This window comes from Oncorhynchus mykiss, unplaced genomic scaffold, assembly GCF_013265735.2.
Source record: "Oncorhynchus mykiss isolate Arlee unplaced genomic scaffold, USDA_OmykA_1.1 un_scaffold_284, whole genome shotgun sequence".
Lineage (NCBI taxonomy): Eukaryota > Metazoa > Chordata > Actinopteri > Salmoniformes > Salmonidae > Oncorhynchus > Oncorhynchus mykiss.
Genome location: NW_023493738.1, coordinates 186876 through 200369, shown reverse-complemented (window position 1 = coordinate 200369; position 13494 = coordinate 186876). Strand labels below are relative to the sequence as shown.

Below are 13494 nucleotides of genomic sequence, written 5' to 3'. Positions count from 1 at the left end.
TCTTGCAATTCTCTTTCAGCCTCTCATCAACTAGCTGTTTTTGCAGAATATTACAAATACGATAGTTATTCACTACTCATATTAACTAGGTGTCATTTACGTTACCTTAAGTCATTTATTTTTCAACTGGATTTTACAAAGGTGCATGACATGCAGGCGCTAAAAAGTTGTCAGGAGGGGGTTTCAAACCATGCCTATAGGGGAGTCTGCGACCTGAATGACTTAATGGTTATTTTCAATGCAATCGAGTTTTTTCTTTTTTTTTAGGGTTTAACAAGGTTTCTCACCTGTTACCTGTGGCTTGACTTTAGATGTGGCCAGTTCGATTACCCTGCAGACTATAAGAGTGTCTTCAGAATATGGCCAATTTGACATGAATTTAAAAATGCCTCAGATAGGACCAAAAAAGTGTCTGGAGCTTCCCGTCAGGGTAAGAGTGACAACAGGTTTCCACATGTCAAAATGGGGGAAATCTTAGCAAATGGCTTAATGGTTATTCATGAGAATCGTGTTGTTGTATTGTTGAGTGTATCATGGGATCTCACCTGAAATCTGTGGCTTGACTACAAACCTGTAACCTATGCTACTGTGGCCTATAGAGCTAGAAGGCTGGATAACCAGGTGTGTAAAGGTGTGAAGTGGGATAGATGGCCTGCAGTCCTATCCCAAATGGACAACTAATCCCTATGTACTTGCGGAGATCTGAGAGGATGCGATTGGTATAAGAAACACGACTAAACTTCAACCTCCGGAGGGGTCAAAAAAATACATTTTCGTTGTCGGCAGGATTTGAACCTGCGCAGGAAGATCCTAATGGATTTCTAGTCCATCGCCTTAACCACTCGGCCACGACAACGTTGACAGAAGAAAACAAGCTTGTTAGGAGTGAATGGGCCAACAGGCATAGCCTACAGAAAGTGAAATTTAACAACTGAAAGATAATGCAGTAACTCATTATAATGCAATAACACAAAATGTTCCCCTCATTCATTTGTTATTAAGTCCAGCTGTTTTCTTATTTAACCTTGATCTTTGCTCAGCTCCAGAAGGTCTGCATTTGAGAGTGTTTATTATGAATTGTTATTTCACTGTGTGAAGTTGTTATTTCATCATTCTTATTATTACTGCTGAGCAGCATGACTCCTGAGAGGCACTAAGAAACTGTCAGAAGTGGGATTTGAACCCACGCCTCCATGGGAGACTGCGACCTGAACGCAGCGCCTTAGACCGCTCGGCCATCCTGACTACAGCACAGTAACTGGGTATCGGGTTAAAGTGTATGCGGTAAAAGTAGAAATATGAACAACGCTCTAAAATCACCACAGAGACCAGAACAACTATGCACGATACTGACTTGCACTTTCAATAGTCATTTGTTTTTATAAATTAAAAAGTCCAGTCATTGATTTAACCTCAATATGGCCTTCAATGGGAAAGAGTAGTAAATCGTCATTGAATGAGCGCTAAACTGGCATCAGAATATGGCCATTCTGATAGAAATGATAAAATTCCTCAGATAAGACTGAAAAAGTGTCTGGAAATATCAGCAACCATCAGGGTAAGAGTGACAACAGGTCCACATGGGGGAAATCCTTACAAATGGCTTAATGGGTCATTTCAACGCAATCGTGTTATTATTTATTTTTAGGGTTTAACAAGGCAGCTCACCTGTGACTTGACATTAGATGCGGCGACTTCGATTACCCTGCAGACGATATTCTTGTTCTTCCGCCAATACAATCCACTGACAACGACCGACGAGTTCTGCGTTCCGAGATTATTTTTGTTATTTGCCTGTTTGGGGCCCGCCTGTGAAATTGCGCGATTCTTGCAATTCTCTTTCAGCCTCTCATCAACTAGCTTTTTTGCAGAATATTAAAAATACGATAGTTATTCACTACTCATATTAACTAGTGTCATTTACGTTACCTTAAGTCATTTATTTTTCAAACTGGATTTTACAAAGGTGCATGACATGCAGGCGCTAAAAATTGTCAGGAGGGGGTTTCAAACCATGCCTATAGGGGAGTCTGCGACCTGAATGACTTAATGGTTATTTTCAATGCAATCAAGTTTTTTCTTTTTCTTTTAGGGTTTAACAAGGTTTCTCACCTGTTACCTGTGGCTTGACTTTAGATGTGGCCAGTTCGATTACCCTGCAGACTATAAGAGTGTCTTCAGAATATGGCCAATTTGACATGAATTTAAAAATGCCTCAGATAGGGTGCATTAAAAAGTGTCTGGAGCTTCACTGTCAGGGTAAGAGTGAGAACAGGTTTCCACATGTCAAAATGGGGGGAAATCTTAGCAATATGACCTTCATGGCACTTGCATGAGCATAGTGTTGTTGTATTGTTTAAAGTGTATATGGGATATCACCTGAAATCTGTGGCTTGACTACAAACCTGTAACCTATGCTACTGTTGCACTAATAGAATTAGAAGGATGAAAAACCAGGTGTGTAAAGGTGTGAAGTGGGATAGATGGCCTGCAGTCCTATCCCAAATGGACAACTAATCCCTATGTACTTGCGGAGATCTGAGAGGATGCGATTGGTATAAGAAACACGACTAAACTTCAACCTCCGGAGGGGTCAAAAAAATGCATTTTCGTTGTCGGCAGGATTTGAACCTGCGCAGGAAGATCCTAATGGATTTCTAGTCCATCGCCTTAACCACTCGGCCACGACAACGTTGACAGAAGAAAACAGGCTTGTTAGGAGTGAATGGGCCAACAGGCATAGCCTACAGAAAGTGAAATTTAACAACTGAAAGATAATGCAGTAACTCATTATAATGCAATAACACAAAATGTTCCCCTCATTTCATTTGTTATAAGTCCAGCTGTTTTCTATTTAACCTTGATCTTTGCTCAGCTCCAGAAGGTCTGCATTTGAGGTGTTTATAATGAATTGTTATTTCACTGTGTGAAGTTCTTATTTCATCATATTATTATTACTGCTGAGCAGCATGACTCCTGAGAGGCACTAAAAAACTGTCAGAAGTGGGATTGAACCCACGCCTCCATGGGAGACTGCGACCTGAACGCCAGCGCCTTAGACCGCTCGGCCATCCTGACTACAGCACAGTAACTGGGTATCGGGTTAAAGTGTATGCGGTAAAAGTAGAAATATGAACAACGCTCTAAAATCACCACAGAGACCAGAACAACTATGCACGATACTGACTTGCACTTTCAATAGTCATTTGTTTTTATAAATTAAAAGTCCAGTCATTGATTTAACCTCAATATGGCCTTCAATGGGAAAGAGTAGTAAATCGCCATTGAATGAGCGCTAAACTGGCATCAGAATATGGCCATTCTGATATAAATGATAAAATTCCTCAGATAAGACTGAAAAAGTGTCTGGAAATATCAGCAACCATCATGGTAAGAGTGACAACAGGTCCACATGGGGGAAATCCTTACAAATGGCTTAATGGGTCATTTCAACGCAATCGTGTTATTATTTATTTTTAGGGTTTAACAAGGCAGCTCACCTGTGACTGACATTAGATGCGGCGACTTCGATTACCCTGCAGACGATATTTATGTTCTTCCCGCCAATACAATCCACTGACAACGACCGACGAGTTCTGCGTTCCGAGATTATTTTTGTTATTTGCCTGTTTGGGGCCCGCCTGTGAAATTGCGCGATTCTTGCAATTCTCTTTCAGCCTCTCATCAACTAGCTGTTTTTGCAGAATATTAAAAATACGATAGTTATTCACTACTCATATTAACTAGGTGTCATTTACGTTACCTTAAGTCATTTATTTTTCAACTGGATTTTACAAAGGTGCATGACATGCAGGCGCTAAAAAGTTGTCAGGAGGGGGTTTCAAACCATGCCTATAGGGGAGTCTGCGACCTGAATGACTAATGGTTATTTTCAATGCAATCGAGTTTTTTCTTTTTCTTTTAGGGTTTAACAAGGTTTCTCACCTGTTACCTGTGGCTTGACTTAGATGTGGCCAGTTCGATTACCCTGCAGACTATAAGAGTGTCTTCAGAATATGGCCAATTTGACATGAATTTAAAAATGCCTCAGATAGGACCAAAAAAGTGTCTGGAGCTTCCCGTCAGGGTAAGAGTGACAACAGGTTTCCACATGTCAAAATGGGGGAAATCTTAGCAAATGGCTTCATGGTTATTCATGAGAATCGTGTTGTTGTATTGTTGAGTGTATCATGGGATCTCATCTGAAATCTGTGGCTTGACTACAAACCTGTAACCTATGCTACTGTGGCCTATAGAGCTAGAAGGCTGGATAACCAGGTGTGTAAAGGTGTGAAGTGGGACAGATGGCCTGCAGTCCTATCCCAAATGGACAACTAATCCCTATGTACTTGCGGAGATCTGAGAGGATGCGATTGGTATAAGAAACACGACTAAACTTCAACCTCCGGAGGGGTCAAAAAAATGCATTTTCGTTGTCGGCAGGATTTGAACCTGCGCAGTAAGATCCTAATGGATTTCTAGTCTATCGCCTTAACCACTCGGCCACGACAACGTCGACAGAAGAAAACAGGCTTGTTAGGAGTGAATGGGCCAACAGGCATAGCCTACAGAAAGTGAAATTTAACAACTGAAAGATAATGCAGTAACTCATTATAATGCAATAACACAAAATGTTCCCCTCATTCATTTGTTATTAAGTCCAGCTGTTTTCTTATTTAACCTTGATCTTTGCTCAGCTCCAGAAGGTCTGCATTTGAGAGTGTTTATAATGAATTGTTATTTCACTGTGTGAAGTTGTTATTTCATCATTCTTATTATTACTGCTGAGCAGCATGACTCCTGAGAGGCACTAAAAAACTGTCAGAAGTGGGATTTGAACCCACGCCTCCATGGGAGACTGCGACCTGAACGCAGCGCCTTAGACCGCTCGGCCATCCTGACTACAGCACAGTAACTGGGTATCGGGTTAAAGTGTATGCGGTAAAAGTAGAAATATGAACAACGCTCTAAAATCACCACAGAGACCAGAACAACTATGCACGATACTGACTTGCACTTTCAATAGTCATTTGTTTTTATAAATTAAAAAGTCCAGTCATTGATTTAACCTCAATATGGCCTTCAATGGGAAAGAGTAGTAAATCGCCATTGAATGAGCGCTAAACTGGCATCAGAATATGGCCATTCTGATATAAATGATAAAATTCCTCAGATAAGACTGAAAAAGTGTCTGGAAATATCAGCAACCATCATGGTAAGAGTGACAACAGGTCCACATGGGGGAAATCCTTACAAATGGCTTAATGGGTCATTTCAACGCAATCGTGTTATTATTTATTTTTAGGGTTTAACAAGGCAGCTCACCTGTGACTTGACATTAGATGCGGCGACTTCGATTACCCTGCAGACGATATTTATGTTCTTCCCGCCAATACAATCCACTGACAACGACCGACGAGTTCTGCGTTCCGAGATTATTTTTGTTATTTGCCTGTTTGGGGCCCGCCTGTGAAATTGCGCGATTCTTGCAATTCTCTTTCAGCCTCTCATCAACTAGCTGTTTTTGCAGAATATTAAAAATACGATAGTTATTCACTACTCATATTAACTAGGTGTCATTTACGTTACCTTAAGTCATTTATTTTTCAACTGGATTTTACAAAGGTGCATGACATGCAGGCGCTAAAAAGTTGTCAGGAGGGGGTTTCAAACCATGCCTATAGGGGAGTCTGCGACCTGAATGACTTAATGGTTATTTTCAATGCAATCAAGTTTTTTCTTTTTCTTTTAGGGTTTAACAAGGTTTCTCACCTGTTACCTGTGGCTTGACTTTAGATGTGGCCAGTTCGATTACCCTGCAGACTATAAGAGTGTCTTCAGAATATGGCCAATTTGACATGAATTTAAAAATGCCTCAGATAGGACCAAAAAAGTGTCTGGAGCTTCCCGTCAGGGTAAGAGTGACAACAGGTTTCCACATGTCAAAATGGGGGAAATCTTAGCAAATGGCTTCATGGTTATTCATGAGAATCATGTTGTTGTATTGTTGAGTGTATCATGGGATCTCACCTGAAATCTGTGGCTTGACTACAAACCTGTAACCTATGCTACTGTGGCCTATAGAGCTAGAAGGCTGGATAACCAGGTGTGTAAAGGTTTGAAGTGGGACAGATGGCCTGCAGTCCTATCCCAAATGGACAACTAATCCCTATGTACTTGTGGAGATCTGAGAGGATGCGATTGGTATAAGAAACACGACTAAACTTCAACCTCCGGAGGGGTCAAAAAAATGCAATTTCGTTGTCGGCAGGATTTGAACCTGCGCAGGAAGATCCTAATGGATTTCTAGTCCATCGCCTTAACCACTCGGCCACGACACCGTTGACAGAAGAAAACAGGCTTGTTAGGAGTGAATGGGCCAACAGGCATAGCCTACAGAAAGTGAAATTTAACAACTGAAAGATAATGCAGTAACTCATTATAATGCAATAACACAAAATGTTCCCCTCATTCATTTGTTATTAAGTCCAGCTGTTTTCTTATTTAACCTTGATCTTTGCTCAGCTCCAGAAGGTCTGCATTTGAGAGTGTTTATAATGAATTGTTATTTCACTGTGTGAAGTTGTTATTTCATCATTCTTATTATTACTGCTGAGCAGCATGACTCCTGAGAGGCACTAAAAAACTGTCAGAAGTGGGATTTGAACCCACGCCTCCATGGGAGACTGCGACCTGAACGCAGCGCCTTAGACCGCTCGGCCATCCTGACTACAGCACAGTAACTGGGTATCGGGTTAAAGTGTATGCGGTAAAAGTAGAAATATGAACAACGCTCTAAAATCCCCACAGAGACCAGAACAACTATGCACGATACTGACTTGCACTTTCAATAGTCATTTGTTTTTATAAATTAAAAAGTCCAGTCATTGATTTAACCTCAATATGGCCTTCAATGGGAAAGAGTAGTAAATCGTCATTGAATGAGCGCTAAACTGGCATCAGAATATGGCCATTCTGATATAAATGATAAAATTCCTCAGATAAGACTGAAAAAGTGTCTGGAAATATCAGCAACCATCAGGGTAAGAGTGACAACAGGTCCACATGGGGGAAATCCTTACAAATGGCTTAATGGGTCATTTCAACGCAATCGTGTTATTATTTATTTTTAGGGTTTAACAAGGCAGCTCACCTGTGACTTGACATTAGATGCGGCGACTTCGATTGCCCTGCAGACGATATTTATGTTCTTCCAGCCAATACAATCCACTGACAACGACCGACGAGTTCTGCGTTCCGAGATTATTTTTGTTATTTGCCTGTTTGGGGCCCGCCTGTGAAATTGCGCGATTCTTGCAATTCTCTTTCAGCCTCTCATCAACTAGCTGTTTTTGCAGAATATTACAAATATGATAGTTATTCACTACTCATATTAACTAGGTGTCATTTACGTTACCTTAAGTCTTTTATTTTTCAACTGGATTTTACAAAGGTGCATGACATGCAGGCGCTAAAAAGTTGTCAGGAGGGGGTTTCAAACCATGCCTATAGGGTCTGCGACCTGAATGACTTCATGGTTATTTTCAATGCAATCAAGTTTTTTCTTTTTCTTTTAGGGTTTAACAAGGTTTCTCACCTGTTACCTGTGGCTTGACTTTAGATGTGGCCAGTTCGATTACCCTGCAGACTATAAGAGTGTCTTCAGAATATGGCCAATTTGAAATGAATTTAAAAATGCCTCAGATAGGACCAAAAAAGTGTCTGGAGCTTCCCGTCAGGGTAAGAGTGACAACAGGTTTCCACATGTCAAAATGGGGGAAATCTTAGCAAATGGCTTCATGGTTATTCATGAGAATCGTGTTGTTGTATTGTTGAGTGTATCATGGGATCTCACCTGAAATCTGTGGCTTGACTACAAACCTGTAACCTATGCTACTGTGGCCTATAGAGCTAGAAGGCTGGATAACCAGGTGTGTAAAGGTGTGAAGTGGGACAGATGGCCTGCAGTCCTATCCCAAATGGACAACTAATTCCTATGTACTTGTGGAGATCTGAGAGGATGCGATTGGTATAAGAAACACAACTAAACTTCAACCTCCGGAGGGGTCAAAAAAATGCAATTTCGTTGTCGGCAGGATTTGAACCTGCGCAGGAAGATCCTAATGGATTTCTAGTCCATCGCCTTAACCACTCGGCCACGACACCGTTGACAGAAGAAAACAGGCTTGTTAGGAGTGAATGGGCCAACAGGCATAGCCTACAGAAAGTGAAATTTAACAACTAAAAGATAATGCAGTAACTCATTATAATGCAATAACACAAAATGTTCCCCTCATTCATTTGTTATTAAGTCCAGCTGTTTTCTTATTTAACCTTGATCTTTGCTCAGCTCCAGAAGGTCTGCATTTGAGAGTGTTTATTATGAATTGTTATTTCACTGTGTGAAGTTGTTATTTCATCATTCTTATTATTACTGCTGAGAAGCATGACTCCTGAGAGGCACTAAGAAAACTGTCAGAAGTGGGATTTGAACCCACGCCTCCATGGGAGACTGCGACCTGAACGCAGCGCCTTAGACCGCTCGGCCATCCTGACTACAGCACAGTAACTGGGTATCGGGTTAAAGTGTATGCGGTAAAAGTAGAAATATGAACAACGCTCTAAAATCACCACAGAGACCAGAACAACTATGCACGATACTGACTTGCACTTTCAATAGTCATTTGTTTTTATAAATTAAAAAGTCCAGTCATTGATTTAACCTCAATATGGCCTTCAATGGGAAAGAGTAGTAAATCGTCATTGAATGAGCGCTAAACTGGCATCAGAATATGGCCATTCTGATATAAATGATAAAATTCCTCAGATAAGACTGAAAAAGTGTCTGGAAATATCAGCAACCATCAGGGTAAGAGTGACAACAGGTCCACATGGGGGAAATCCTTAAAAATGGCTTAATGAGTCATTTCAACGCAATCGTGTTATTATTTATTTTTAGGGTTTAACAAGGCAGCTCACCTGTGACTTGACATTAGATGTGGCGACTTCGATTACCCTGCAGACTATATTTTTGTTCTTCCCGCCAATACAATCCACTGACAACGACCGACGAGTTCTGCGTTCCGAGATTATTTTTGTTATTTGCCTGTTTGGGGCCCGCCTGTGAAATTGCGCGATTCTTGCAATTCTCTTTCAGCCTCTCATCAACTAGCTGTTTTTGCAGAATATTAAAAATACGATAGTTATTCACTACTCATATTAACTAGGTGTCATTTACGTTACCTTAAGTCATTTATTTTTCAACTGGATTTTACAAAGGTGCATGACATGCAGGCGCTAAAAAGTTGTCAGGAGGGGGTTTCAAACCATGCCTATAGGGGAGTCTGCGACCTGAATGACTTAATGGTTATTTTCAATGCAATCAAGTTTTTTCTTTTTCTTTTAGGGTTTAACAAGGTTTCTCACCTGTTACCTGTGGCTTGACTTTAGATGTGGCCAGTTCGATTACCCTGCAGACTATAAGAGTGTCTTCAGAATATGGCCAATTTGACATGAATTTAAAAATGCCTCAGATAGGACCAAAAAAGTGTCTGGAGCTTCCCGTCAGGGTAAGAGTGACAACAGGTTTCCACATGTCAAAATGGGGGAAATCTTAGCAAATGGCTTAATGGTTATTCATGAGAATCGTGTTGTTGTATTGTTGAGTGTATCATGGGATCTCACCTGAAATCTGTGGCTTGACTACAAACCTGTAACCTATGCAACTGTGGCCTATAGAGCTAGAAGGCTGGATAACCAGGTGTGTAAAGGTGTGAAGTGGGATAGATGGCCTGCAGTCCTATCCCAAATGGACAACTAATCCCTATGTACTTGCGGAGATCTGAGAGGATGCGATTGGTATAAGAAACACGACTAAACTTCAACCTCCGGAGGGGTCAAAAAAATGCATTTTCATTGTCGGCAGGATTTGAACCTGCGCAGGAAGATCCTAATGGATTTCTAGTCCATCGCCTTAACCACTCGGCCACGACAACGTTGACAGAAGAAAACAGGCTTGTTAGGAGTGAATGGGCCAACAGGCATAGCCTACAGAAAGTGAAATTTAACAACTGAAAGATAATGCAGTAACTCATTATAATGCAATAACACAAAATGTTCCCCTCATTCATTTGTTATTAAGTCCAGCTGTTTTCTTATTTAACCTTGATCTTTGCTCAGCTCCAGAAGGTCTGCATTTGAGAGTGTTTATTATGAATTGTTATTTCACTGTGTGAAGTTGTTATTTCATCATTCTTATTATTACTGCTGAGCAGCATGGCTCCTGAGAGGCACTAAAAAACTGTCAGAAGTGGGATTTGAACCCACGCCTCCATGGGAGACTGCGACCTGAACGCAGCGCCTTAGACCGCTCGGCCATCCTGACTACAGCACAGTAACTGGGTATCGGGTTAAAGTGTATGCGGTAAAAGTAGAAATATGAACAACGCTCTAAAATCACCACAGAGACCAGAACAACTATGCACGATACTGACTTGCACTTTCAATAGTCATTTGTTTTTATAAATTAAAAAGTCCAGTCATTGATTTAACCTCAATATGGCCTTCAATGGGAAAGAGTAGTAAATCGTCATTGAATGAGCGCTAAACTGGCATCAGAATATGGCCATTCTGATATAAATGATAAAATTCCTCAGATAAGACTGAAAAAGTGTCTGGAAATATCAGCAACCATCAGGGTAAGAGTGACAACAGGTCCACATGGGGGAAATCCTTACAAATGGCTTAATGAGTCATTTCAACGCAATCGTGTTATTATTTATTTTTAGGGTTTAACAAGGCAGCTCAACTGTGACTTGACATTAGATTTGGCGACTTCGATTACCCTGCAGACAATATTTTTGTTCTTCCCGCCAATACAATCCACTGACAACGACCGACGAGTTCTGCGTTCCGAGATTATTTTTGTTATTTGCCTGTTTGGGGCCCGCCTGTGAAATTGCGCGATTCTTGCAATTCTCTTTCAGCCTCTCATCAACTAGCTGTTTTTGCAGAATATTAAAAATACTATAGTTATTCACTACTCATATTAACTAGGTGTCATTTACGTTACCTTAAGTCATTTATTTTTCAACTGGATTTTACAAAGGTGCATGACATGCAGGCGCTAAAAAGTTGTCAGGAGGGGGTTTCAAACCATGCCTATAGGGGAGTCTGCGACCTGAATGACTTAATGGTTATTTTCAATGCAATCAAGTTTTTTCTTTTTCTTTTAGGGTTTAACAAGGTTTCTCACCTGTTACCTGTGGCTTGACTTTAGATGTGGCCAGTTCGATTACCCTGCAGACTATAAGAGTGTCTTCAGAATATGGCCAATTTGACATGAATTTAAAAATGCCTCAGATAGGACCAAAAAAGTGTCTGGAGCTTCCCGTCAGGGTAAGAGTGACAACAGGTTTCCACATGTCAAAATGGGGGAAATCTTAGCAAATGGCTTAATGGTTATTCATGAGAATCGTGTTGTTGTATTGTTGAGTGTATCATGGGATCTCACCTGAAATCTGTGGCTTGACTACAAACCTGTAACCTATGCAACTGTGGCCTATAGAGCTAGAAGGCTGGATAACCAGGTGTGTAAAGGTGTGAAGTGGGATAGATGGCCTGCAGTCCTATCCCAAATGGACAACTAATCCCTATGTACTTGCGGAGATCTGAGAGGATGCGATTGGTATAAGAAACACGACTAAACTTCAACCTCCGGAGGGGTCAAAAAAATGCATTTTCATTGTCGGCAGGATTTGAACCTGCGCAGGAAGATCCTAATGGATTTCTAGTCCATCGCCTTAACCACTCGGCCACGACAACGTTGACAGAAGAAAACAGGCTTGTTAGGAGTGAATGGGCCAACAGGCATAGCCTACAGAAAGTGAAATTTAACAACTGAAAGATAATGCAGTAACTCATTATAATGCAATAACACAAAATGTTCCCCTCATTCATTTGTTATTAAGTCCAGCTGTTTTCTTATTTAACCTTGATCTTTGCTCAGCTCCAGAAGGTCTGCATTTGAGAGTGTTTATTATGAATTGCTATTTCACTGTGTGAAGTTGTTATTTCATCATTCTTATTATTACTGCTGAGCAGCATGACTCCTGAGAGGCACTAAAAAACTGTCAGAAGTGGGATTTGAACCCACGCCTCCATGGGAGACTGCAACCTGAACGCAGCGCCTTAGAACGCTCGGCCATCCTGACTACAGCACAGTAACTGGGTATCGGGTTAAAGTGTATGCGGTAAAAGTAGAAATATGAACAACGCTCTAAAATCACCACAGAGACCAGAACAACTATGCACGATACTGACTTGCACTTTCAATAGTCATTTGTTTTTATAAATTAAAAAGTCCAGTCATTGATTTAACCTCAATATGGCCTTCAATGGGAAAGAGTAGTAAATCGTCATTGAATGAGCGCTAAACTGGCATCAGAATATGGCCATTCTGATATAAATGATAAAATTCCTCAGATAAGACTGAAAAAGTGTCTGGAAATATCAGCAACCATCAGGGTAAGAGTGACAACAGGTCCACATGGGGGAAATCCTTACAAATGGCTTAATGGGTCATTTCAACGCAATCGTGTTATTATTTATTTTTAGGGTTTAACAAGGCAGCTCACCTGTGACTTGACATTAGATGCGGCGACTTCGATTACCCTGCAGACGATATTTTTGTTCTTCCCGCCAATACAATCCACTGACAACGACCGACGAGTTCTGCGTTCCGAGATTATTTTTGTTATTTGCCTGTTTGGGGCCCGCCTGTGAAATTGCGCGATTCTTGCAATTCTCTTTCAGCCTCTCATCAACTAGCTGTTTTTGCAGAATATTAAAAATACGATAGTTATTCACTACTCATATTAACTAGGTGTCATTTACGTTACCTTAAGTCATTTATTTTTCAACTGGATTTTACAAAGGTGCATGACATGCAGGCGCTAAAAAGTTGTCAGGAGGGGGTTTCAAACCATGCCTATAGGGGAGTCTGCGACCTGAATGACTTAATGGTTATTTTCAATGCAATCGAGTTTTTTCTTTTTCTTTTAGGGTTTAACAAGGTTTCTCACCTGTTACCTGTGGCTTGACTTTAGATGTGGCCAGTTGGATTACCCTGCAGACTATAAGAGTGTCTTCAGAATATGGCCAATTTGACATGAATTTAAAAATGCCTCAGATAGGACCAAAAAAGTGTCTGGAGCTTCCCGTCAGGGTAAGAGTGACAACAGGTTTCCACATGTCAAAATGGGGGAAATCTTAGCAAATGGCTTCATGGTTATTCATGAGAATCGTGTTGTTGTATTGTTGAGTGTATCATGGGATCTCACCTGAAATCTGTGGCTTGACTACAAACCTGTAACCTATGCTACTGTGGCCTAGAGAGCTAGTAGGCTGGATAACCAGGTGTGTAAAGGTGTGAAGTGGGATAGATGGCCTGCAGTCCTATCCCAAATGGACAACTAATCCCTATGTACTTGCGGA

General features: G+C 40.9%; 7 non-coding genes across 7 annotated transcripts; all 7 read right to left on the bottom strand.

Annotated features, from left to right (window-relative positions):
• Nucleotides 1-774: 774 nt before the first annotated feature.
• On the bottom strand, nt 775-856 carry trnas-aga. The gene has a single exon. It is a non-coding gene; the product is annotated as a tRNA-Ser (tRNA).
• A 306-nt stretch (nt 857-1162) lies between these two features.
• trnal-cag lies at nt 1163-1245 on the bottom strand. Its single transcript has one exon. It is a non-coding gene; the product is annotated as a tRNA-Leu (tRNA).
• A 1365-nt stretch (nt 1246-2610) lies between these two features.
• On the bottom strand, nt 2611-2692 carry trnas-aga. Its single transcript has one exon. It is a non-coding gene; the product is annotated as a tRNA-Ser (tRNA).
• A 2127-nt stretch (nt 2693-4819) lies between these two features.
• On the bottom strand, nt 4820-4902 carry trnal-cag. Its single transcript has one exon. It is a non-coding gene; the product is annotated as a tRNA-Leu (tRNA).
• Nucleotides 4903-6647: 1745 nt separating this feature from the next.
• trnal-cag lies at nt 6648-6730 on the bottom strand. The gene has a single exon. It is a non-coding gene; the product is annotated as a tRNA-Leu (tRNA).
• A 1743-nt stretch (nt 6731-8473) lies between these two features.
• trnal-cag lies at nt 8474-8556 on the bottom strand. The gene has a single exon. It is a non-coding gene; the product is annotated as a tRNA-Leu (tRNA).
• Nucleotides 8557-10301: 1745 nt separating this feature from the next.
• On the bottom strand, nt 10302-10384 carry trnal-cag. The gene has a single exon. It is a non-coding gene; the product is annotated as a tRNA-Leu (tRNA).
• Between the last annotated feature and the right edge of the window lie 3110 nt (nt 10385-13494).